This window comes from Dermacentor andersoni, chromosome 7 (genome assembly GCF_023375885.2).
Source record: "Dermacentor andersoni chromosome 7, qqDerAnde1_hic_scaffold, whole genome shotgun sequence".
Taxonomy (NCBI): Eukaryota; Metazoa; Arthropoda; class Arachnida; order Ixodida; family Ixodidae; genus Dermacentor; species Dermacentor andersoni.
The window spans coordinates 35,184,915-35,195,644 of NC_092820.1; positions in this window are offsets into that span (position 1 = coordinate 35,184,915).

Below are 10,730 nucleotides of genomic sequence, written 5' to 3' on the forward strand. Positions count from 1 at the left end.
TGTTTGCATTTTGGCTCCCCCTGGGAGTCTTGTTCACAAGGCTGCCATGGGGGAGCAAAAACGTAAAAAAACTATCTTAAGCCATTTTGGTCGGTGTCTGGTCCTCTTCCTTTTAGTATGCATCATCCCGACCAGACGGGCTTTTTTCATACTCTTGACTTCATCCAGTCTGCAACTGTACAATGCGTTCGTGTTGTCCACTTCTCTACTCTTGTGTCGTGTCTGCACACCTCACCTTTTTTGCATAATGAATCCTTAGCAACTAGCTCAGCTTTCTGTCCTAATGTATAATGGGCTGTAATTTTTCCTAAAATCCTAGGTGGCCAAGATACACTTGGCGTGGTAGCATTGACTGGCCCAGCACTGTTGAATAATTCGTGATGCTATGTTTAAATATTCATGTGGTGTCAGTTTGCAATACAATAGTACATATTCTATTTACGTTTGGTTTTTCAGGATGCTCCCTATCATGCACTGCCACCTCAACAGTACCATGACTTTTTGTGTGGATTCCTTCCATTTTGAAGGCCACCACTGCTTGCACAGCATCACAGCCTGCCTGCCTTGATCTTGCGGAAGAAAATACAAAATGCATATTTTTTGAAATGCGTGCGTGGCTCCACGCAAGACACCACCTGCCGTCGGGGTGTTAGGGCTTTTTGCAGAGAAAATGTTTGTACTGATGCGTTGTGTGTGCCCTGGTGGCTAAATGTTGGCCTCTTTGCTTGTGTAAAAATTTCACACGTATGGATACTGTTAAGGGTTCCTGTATAATTGTTATTACTTACAGGTTCCTGTTAAGGATTCCTGCATTAGAAATTTTTGTTTCATTATAAAAATAAAATTTAGTTGAATTGCTGCTTTGTGTGACATGCAATATTCAGCTGAAGGTGATCAGCAGAGGTCGAACAATCGTTATATCAGGTGGAGAAATGTTTTTGAGAAGGGGACTTCTTCGTTAGTGTAACAACTGTTTTCCTTGGCAGTATTCATATAGTTCACTTTTGTCCACTTCATGGATATCCAGCAAAATGACTGAGCGCATAGGGAGGGTGCGGAAAGTTTAAATGCTCAACATAAGGATTCAGTTGAGATAGCAAGGTGTGTAGAAGTAGGGCAGTTTGGCAGGTTGCTGACACCGATTTCAATGAGTGATCTTGTTATTTGTGTCAATGTCGGTTATATACTGTGAGGCGTATTCTGAGGCAAGAAATTTTGAAAAAACTCCTTATAGTTGTGGAAATTCAGTACGTGCCCCATGGGGCTACCATGGGTATGTGTCACTGTGCCCATTGGTTATAAGCACTTGGGGCCACTGGGTAGATGCAGCTCTTAAATGAACTTTTTTGACACAAACTTGTGTATGTACACTGGGTGTGTGCCACTGCATATGTGCCACTCTTTAATGAACCTCTTTGATGCAGACTTAGGTCATGGGGCATCACAACAAGAACCTACGTAGTGACATCTGTGTATGCGTCTAAGTGTGAGCTGAAATTGTCTGCTTGGATTTTCTTCCCCTGACGAGTAGTCCCCTTGTTGAATTTACTTCAGCCTGAGATATCGCCTGCTTGACTACTGTTATCACCTTATGCCCATTTCACTGTGAACTTGTCATGTTCTCTAGCTGGCAAGCTTGAATTTCAGGCACTGTACAGTGTTAAGGAAATTGATTCAGAGTGGGTGGTACTACCTCGGCTTTTCTTTGCAGCTGCGTGTTTCATGAGAGAATAAGTTGTACGTAGATGCCGATTAGTTAGTTAATTCGGGTTTAATGGCGCAAAAGCGACCAAGGCCATGCTGCGCCAGTCACAGGACAGTATAAGATCCAATGTTAAGGTAGTTATAGCTGTGTTACCTTAAAGTCGATGTAGATAATCGGTCTCACCTAAAAACTGGAACAGGTTAGTGAATGGCACTAGTGGGTCATCGCCCAATATTAAGGCAGGGTGCAGAGGTATATGTAAGTGATACAAATTTTTGAAATGTTTCCTTCTCTGTGTTTCAGTGTGTTGGCATGATATAATGATGTGGGTTACTGTGAGTGTTTCGTGACATTTCTCGCACGTTGGTGGACTTTCGTCTCGAAGTAAAAAATTGTGTGTTAGATGCGTGTGTCCAATTCGAAGTCGACATAACATTAGCTCATAGAACCGTTCTTGGTGAGTACATGATTTCCACTCGTGAAGCAGGGGTTTAGTTATATGTAACTTGTTATTTACGCACGAGTTCCATTCTTGTGGCCATTTTGATGCTAGGGCCTTACGAACCACTCTGATGCTGTCTTTGTATGGAAGTGTTATGTGTGTGATGCTTTTGTGCGCTGCCATGGATGCGCTTCTATCTGCAGCTTCATTCCCTGCTATCCCAACATGGCTTGGGACCCAGCAGAATCGTATGGTTCCTTCGTATTTCTTGGTAAACACTATGTTTAAGATATCGCCAAGCAGGGGTTCCGACGCGGAGTTTAAGTTAAGGGCTCTTAGGGCACTTAACGAGTCGGTATAAATAATAGCATTCTTCTGCTTGTCGGAAGTGATTTTCTTAACTGCCATCCAAATCGCATAAACTTCGGCGGTAAAGACTGAAGAAAAATTATTTATGCGAATGCTATTTTCCCAATTTTTTGTTACGATCCCGACACCTAAGTATTCTTGTGTTTTAGAGCCGTCAGTGTAAAATTCTGTGTAATTTTTATATTTTTCTTGGATAGCTCGGAACTCTTGTATTATGTGCTCTTGTGGAATGTCTTTTTTCTTTATATGTGTTAACGTCCAGTCACACAGCTGTGTAAAATTGCACCATGGGGGCAATCTTGGTGGCCTTTCGGCAACCTGCAGGGCTTCAGGAGGGATATCATAAGTCTGACAGTATTGTTCGTGTCTTAAGATGAGTGGCCGAATCATGTTTGGTTTATTTGTGTAGTGTATTCGTGATTGGCACTGTGTTACGATGTTGTAGCATATACGTTGTGGCGATGACCGAATTCTTAGTACATAGCAAAGTGTAAGTTGTGCTCTGCGGTGCTGTAATGAAGGCTCATTAGCGTCAACGTATAAACTTTGTACAGGCGATGTCCTGTAGGCACCGCTCGCCAGTCGTAGGCCAAGATTGTGAACTGGATCAAGTCGCTTAATGTAGGACTGCCTAGCTGCACCATAAACTACACTACCGTAGTCGAGGATACTACGTACAAGGGATCGGTATATACGTAGCAGACATGTACGGTCAGATCCCCAGTGCTTATGTGATAAAACCTTGAGGATATTTAGTGCTTTTTTTGCTTTAATTTTGGTTGCGTTAATGTGGGCCAGGAAGTTCAGTTTAGTGTCAAACGTTACGCCTAGAAATTTATGGTGTTCTTTGACCGGTAGCGTTATACCATGCAATGTGAGACCTGGAGTACAGTGTAACCCTCGCTTCTGGGAAAAGAGAACTGTAACAGTTTTGTGTGTTGAGAACCGGAAACCATTTTTGTTAGCCCATTGTGTAAGATTATTTATCGTTATTTGTAGTTGTCGTTCACAGGTGGGTAGGCTTGAGGCGCGGCAAGCCATTTGCAAATCGTCGACATATATTGAGTGCATAACAGATGATGGGATGATCTTATTCACAGAGCTCATTTTGACTATGAAGAGCGTTGTGCTCAGAATGCAACCTTGTGGAACGCCATTTTCTTGTGTGAATGTGCGCGAGAGTATTGTGCCGAGACGTACTTGAAATGTTCGGTTTGACATGAAATCGCGTAGACAATTTAGCATTCTTCCGCGAATTCCCATGTCAGCCAGGTCTCTCAAAATTCCGTATCGCCATGTGGTATCATATGCCTTTTCAAAATCAAAGAAAACCGCGAGGCAGTATTGCTTGTGAAGAAACGCGTCACGTATTTCATGCTCTAGTCGCACGAGATGGTCAGTGGTGGAACAGCCCTTTTTGTATCCGCACTGGTGTTTGTCTATTAGGTTTCTTGTTTCTAGGATGAATGTGAGTCTTATGTTTATAATGGTCTCATAAGATTTGGCTAGACAACTTGTTAGTGCAATGGGTCTGTAGCTGCTAGGGGATGTAGCGGGTTTACTAGGTTTTAGAAAAGGTACTACTACCGCTTTTTTCCAATCTGTGGGCATTACCCCAGACTCCAATATATTATTAAAAAATTTAAGGAGTGCCCCTACCAACGCTTGGGATAGGTGTGCCAGCATTGTGTAGTGCACACGGTCAAGACCTGTTGCCATTTTTTTGCCAGCAGAGAGAACTCTGTTCAATTCATGTATTGTGAGGGGTTTATTGTACATTTCAGCTGAAGCCCCAGTGGTAGGCAGCCTCTCTTTCTCAGCCGATTCTTTATATTTTAAAAATGTATTTGAATAGTTTGCTGAGCGGGATATGTTATGAAAGTGTTCACCTAATAAGTTGGCCTGGTCCTGTAGTGTTGTTTGTGTGCCTGGACATGTAAGTAGTGGTATAGTGTATGATGAGTACTCTCCTCTAAATTTCCTCACCTGGTCCCACATTCGTTTTGATGTCATTGTGCTATTGATTGAAGATATGTATTTTCGCCATGATAATTTTTCTGCATTTCTTCGAATATATCGTGCTTTGGCTTTGGCCTGTTTGAAATTTAGAAGATTGGTATAAGTGGGGTACCTTCGTAGGTTTCCCCAGGCGTTATTTTGTTCTTTTTTGGCTTTAGTACATTCGTTTGTCCACCAAGGATTTAGCTTTTTGCGCATAATACCGGAAGACTGCGGTATCGCCTTTTCTGCCGCTGTGATTATAACTTCAGTGATTTTTTTATTAAGATCATCAATACTGAGCTCTGGCGAAAAGACATTTTCCAGTTTCGCGTTCTGCATAAAAACCTGCCAGTCAGCGAGCTGTAATTTCCATCGGCGTGGTCTAGTTAGTAGGGTTTGTGGTGATGATAGGTGTTTGATGAGTGCGGGTAAGTGGTCGCTACCATATGACGTGTCGAGAGCTTCCCATTTAAAATCAGTAAAAAGAGAGGGTGAACAAAAAGCTAAATCTAAACAACTAAATGTGCGAGAAGTTGGTGAGAAGTAAGTTGGCGCACCTGAGTTTAAAAGACAAATATTATTTGACAGGATAAAATTTTCAACGAGTTGCCCCCTTTGGTCAGTTTTGACACTGCCCCAAAGAGTACAATGAGCGTTAAAATCTCCTACCAAGATAAATGGCTCCGGTAACTGTTCTGTTAGATTTTCTAAGTCTTTGATAGTAAAATGTGTGTGGGGTGGGATATATAGTGAGCAAATGGTGATTGTTTTGTAGGATAGAATGGTGACAGCTACGGCCTCTAAAGATGTATTTAATGGGACATTTCGGGTAGGAGTGCCGCCCTGCACGACTATAGCCACTCCACCTGACAACCGGTTGGAACATTCGCGGTCCTTTCGGACAACGGTGAAACCTCTAAGGAATTGACTGTGTTTAGGGCCTAAGTTTGTTTCCTGTAGGCAAAATGCGATTGGCGAAAAGTTATTTATTATGTCCTTAATGTCACCTAAATTGCGAATCAGTCCTCTACAATTCCAATGCACTATAAAAGCCATAGTGGCAGAATTGAGAATGGTAATTTACATATATGTACTAAGTAACTGTAGGTGACATTTGTTAGTCGGAATGTGCTATTGGAAGAACGGTAACCGTTCAGGTTACCGGTCCCTTTGTTCGCGTAGTTATTGTGAGCTTGTCTTTCTTAGTGCGCTCCAGAGAGCGCTGATGTTTTGGCGTCGATGACGCCGGCGTTTTGGTGTCGACATCCATAACCTTCTCCGAGGCGCTGGATGATCGAGAACCAGGCGCTGAGCCGCGCGTCTCAGGCCTGGGAGTTCGATTTAGCCTGGGGCCCTGTGGAACCGGGGTCTGCAGGCCAGTCTGTGATGATGATGATGATGGAGCAGGACTGGCTGCTGCCACCAAGGGGACGGATGGAGTTACTACTGGGCCACTGACTGCGGTCCCTGTAGACTCCTGAGACCACTGCGGCGCTGTCCCCTGTCGCACCGCACTGGCGTAGGTTGTTTGAGGTAAGTGTGCTAGTTTCTTTCTTGCTTCATAAAAGGAAATCTTCTCTTTCACTGTAAGTGCAATTATCTCTTTCTCTTTCTTCCAGCAGGGGAAAAATCGTGAATATGCTGGATGATCTCCTTTGCAGTTTGTACAGTGTGGAGCAGCATTACAGTTTTCCGACTGATGGTCATCGGCACTACACTTTGCACATGTCGATTTACCTCTGCATGATTGCGATGCATGTCCGAATCTCTGGCACTTGAAACACCGCCTCGGGTTTGGGATATACGGTCTTACGTTGATCTTTAGATAGCCTGCATCAAGTGTAGTAGGTACAATACTGGTACCAAAGGTAAGTATAACGTGTTTGGTCGGGATTTGTTCATCATTTCTTCGGAGAGTTATTCTTTGAACTTTGATTACATTTTGTTCTTGGAAACCTTCTAGGAGTTCTTCATCGCTTAGGTTTAAGAAGTCTTCTTCTGATATTACACCTCTGCTTGTGTTGAGAGAACGGTGTGCTGAGATTGTGACTTTGATGTTACCGACACTGGTTAGATCAGCGAGCTTTGCAACTTGGTCTTTGGTTTTGAGTTCAAGGAGGAGGTCCCCACTTGACATCTTTGAAGCTTTGTATTGCTTTCCGATTTTTTCAACTAGGCATTTTGCTATTAGGAATGGCGATAGTTTTCTCATTGGCAGAGATCCTTCACTCACATGGTAGCGTGGGAACGTTTCTGCGTTGGTTTTCAAAGTGAAATCAAAAATTGCTTCGGTGCGCCCTCTTTTGATAGGACGATCTGCAAGGAGGGGGAATGCATTTGCCATGTATTCTTGGAATATTTAGCGGCGATGGTAGGCACCCACCACCGAGCCCAACAAGGGGACGCTACGAGGTTAGGAACATATTTGTATGCGTCAGCTATACAACGCCGCTATAACCTAATATATGTACCCAAGGTTGGGTAGATACACACGGTTAACCCTTGCTGCCTGGAAAATGAGAAGTAAACTGAAGTGAGTAGAAGACAGGAAACATTCAAAGTGAGAGAGAAAGACGAAGAGTGGAGAGGGCACAGGAAGAGGCAACTGCCGATTTCCCCCGGGTGGGTCAGTCCGGGGGTGCCGTCTATGTGAAGCAGAGGCCAAAGAGGTGTGTTGCCTCCGCCGGGGGGCCTTAAAGGTCCAAACACCCAGCATCGGCTCAACCTCCAGGATCCCCCTTTCCCCAGACACGGCTAAGCCGCGCACGGCTACACGCGGGAGGGTCCAACCCTCGTGTGCTCGGGTACGTGGTGTCGCAACACACCAAACGCCTGCTGACGCAGACGCCCCTGCGGGGAGATGCCGATTAGAAATAGCATAGGTGTTCAAAGGTACTTTTATAATGTTCTAGGTCATTGGTGCTGTCTGGGCTTGCATCATTCTTTGTAGCATGCGCGTTTACGTGTAAAAACAAATGTGGCCTGTTCTAATGCATGCAAGGACTGCCCAATAGCTCGTGATGTATTGAGCCATTCAATTTCATTCTTGGCTACACTTGTGGATTTTCAACTGAACTGAAGCTTGCAAAGTGCTTGAATTTCCTGTCAAACTGGTTTGCTTGTTTCTATCCAATTTATTGAATTATTCCACTTTCATTATGCTAATAGTCGTTGAGTGTACAGTCATGCTGGCACTTTTGATTCTGGAACTGGAATAAATTTCCAGACATTTTATTGCTTTGTCATAATTTTTGCACCTCGTTAGACACAATCTACTAAACACACAGAAAAACTCCCTTCAACCTCGTGAAATTCCCAGAAGGCGCATAATAAACTCCCAGACCTACCTGTAAAAGCTCTAATAAAGAGCTAAAATGCACTCCCAAAACATCTGTTTAAAACTCCCTTAATAAAACAGCTCCCTAAAGCTGTAAAAATTAACTCCCGAACATTCTCTTATATACTCCCATAAAAAGGAAAATTCAACTCTCAAAATTAACCATAATTGCTCCCTATAAGCAAAGCTCCGAAAATATGGGAACAGTTGCTCCCATGTTTACACCTAAGCCCTCCTGCAAGGAGGCAAAATAATTTCCCAAACGTCTCCTTCAACACTCCCTTAAGAAGCCAAACGTTTCCGAAAATGTACGTAAGAGCTCCCATCGCTTCTCCTGTAAATTCCCATAAGCAGTAAAATGAAATACCCATGTCAACTTGTAAAAGCTCCCAACGCTCCTCATAAAAACTTCCATAGTGCTGGTGTTCAAAGGAGGAATAAAAAACTCCCAACGTTCCCCATAAAGACTCCTGCAACCGCTCAGGGGTTGGTGTTCAAAGGAGAATTGAAAAACTCCCATAATTACCCATAAAACCACCAAACACAAGGGTGTGGAAAAAAACTCCGTTCGAATAGAGGACATTGTCTTCCCTTAAGGGCTTGAGTTATGCAATGAGGCCAAAACTCCCTAAAAGGGTCAAACCTGTTTACAGTGTAGCGTTGATAGTAACCGACAAGTCCCAAAAATGAACGAATGTCTGTTTTAGTGCGCGGCTGTGAACAATCTCCATTCGTACCTGTTTTCAGCTCGGCCGGCCGTCTCGTGCCCTGGCCGACAATGTGGCTCAGATAAGTAACTTGCGAAGAGCCAAACCTACACTTTTCCGCCTTCATCGTTAAGCCAGCTTCCCTCAACCGCGAGAACACCTGTTCGAGGTGCGATACGTGCTGTTTCCAGCTCTCCCAAAAAATTGCTACATCATCAAGATATGGCAAGGTGAAGTCCTGCAAGTCTTTTAGGATAATTTTCATTAACTTTAAGAAGCTAAACGGTGCGTTCTTCAGCACGAAGCTGGGGGCGAGAGGGCGAAAAGCGCCTGCAAATGAGATAAATGTGGCGTAGCGGTTGGCCCTTTCAGAAAGAAGAACTTGCCAGTATCCCCGCTCGAGATCCATAGCTGAAATGTATTTAGCATTCCTAACTCTTTCGATTTGTACCTCAATGTTGGGTATTGGGTGCAGCTTATCCCCATTGATGGCATTTACCTTCCTGTAGTCCACAAACGGGCGAGGGTTCTTGTTAGGGGTTTGTACAAGTATTAGCGGTGACTGGTAGTCAATCTCACCGGGCACAATAACTCCCAACTCTAGCATGCGCTGTATCTCTGCCTCTCTCATTTCTCTCTGTCGTGGCGACACCCTGTGAGGCTTTGATCTTACGGGTTCGGTTGACGTCAGCTCTACTTCATGCGTTATTAGTTTGGTTCTACCTGGCCGATCGCTGAATCTATGAAGATATTCCCCTAACAGCCCTCTTAGCTCATCTAGGTGCCCGGGTCCAAGAGCGTTTGAGCTTACCGAATGTTTTACCGCTCGTCCATGGCTTATTTCAAAGTTGGAGGTCGCCTTATACTCATTAAATTCGGTACTGGTGTCGCCCTGATCCTTGATAGTAAAGTTAACGACTCCGCTCCGCTCTACGTACGGCTTTATTAAATTGTAGTGGTATGTCTTCACCTCGCTACTGCGACCAGTCATTTTCAGGGCATAGTTAGTGTCTGAAACTTTGTGCAACGCTTTAAAGGGTCCGTCCCAGTGAATTTCAAGCTTGTTCTTTCTTGAAGGTTTGAAGATCATTATTTGGCCTCCGGCGTTTAACGTACGAAGCCTCGCATTCTTTTCGTAATAGAACTTGGCGTTCTTTTGAGCTACTGCCATGTTCTTTTTGACTAGTTGCTCGTTTCACTTAGCCGTTCCAGCAGATTTAGCACGTAATCTACCACTGTTGCACTCTCTCCTCTTTCCGCCCACATCTCTCTTAACATTCGCAGTGGAGAACGGCGGGTCTCCCCATACACTAGTTCTGCTGGCGAGAACCCTGTAGCCTCGCGAGGAACCGTTCGCAAAGCAAACAAAGTGGCCGGAAGACAATTCTCCCAGTCCTACTTGTGCTCTTAACAGAGCGCCTGCGAAAGTCGCTTCAGCACTACATGCCACCTCTCTATTTGACTGAGGATTCTAGATGAAACTGTGTAGCACCTTTACCCCGCGCGTTTGTAAGAATGTTGAAGTCAGCGAGCTCGTAAATACTGATCCTTAATCAGCCTGAATTTCGGCCGCAAACCCAACTCGTGCAACTACTGTCAAAAGCGCGTCTACTACTTCGGTGTAACTGAGCTTTTTAAGAGGGATTGCTTCTGGAAACATTGTAGCCGGACACAGCATGGTAAACAAGTACCTGTAACAAGACTTTGCCTTTGGTAGAGACCATGTCTATCACAAGTCGTTTGAAAGGTTCTGTAATTAAGGGCACTACCTTTAGTGGAGTTTTCCAGGTTTATCCTAGTTTACCCGAGCGCTGGCAGGCGTCGCATGATCTTACAAAATTTTCTACATCTTTGAAACAGCCAGGCCAGTAGTATTTCATAAGCAATCTTTCCTTGGATTTGTTTATGCCTAGGTGGCTAGACAATTCATTTCCATGACAGAGACCCAAAAGGTCATCCCTGTACTTAGTAGTTAGGACTAACCGATCTATAACCCTGCCCTTTCGGTCGCTGTAGTGCCGATACAACAATCCTTCTCTCTCTTGTACCGTCACGTTGCGCCTAGCAATGCCTTCTTTGGCTGTGTGATGCAATTTAGCTAAGCTGTCAATATTCTTTTGCTTGGCTGCCAGCGACTCTCTGTCCATACGTAAGAGTTGATCAAAGTTC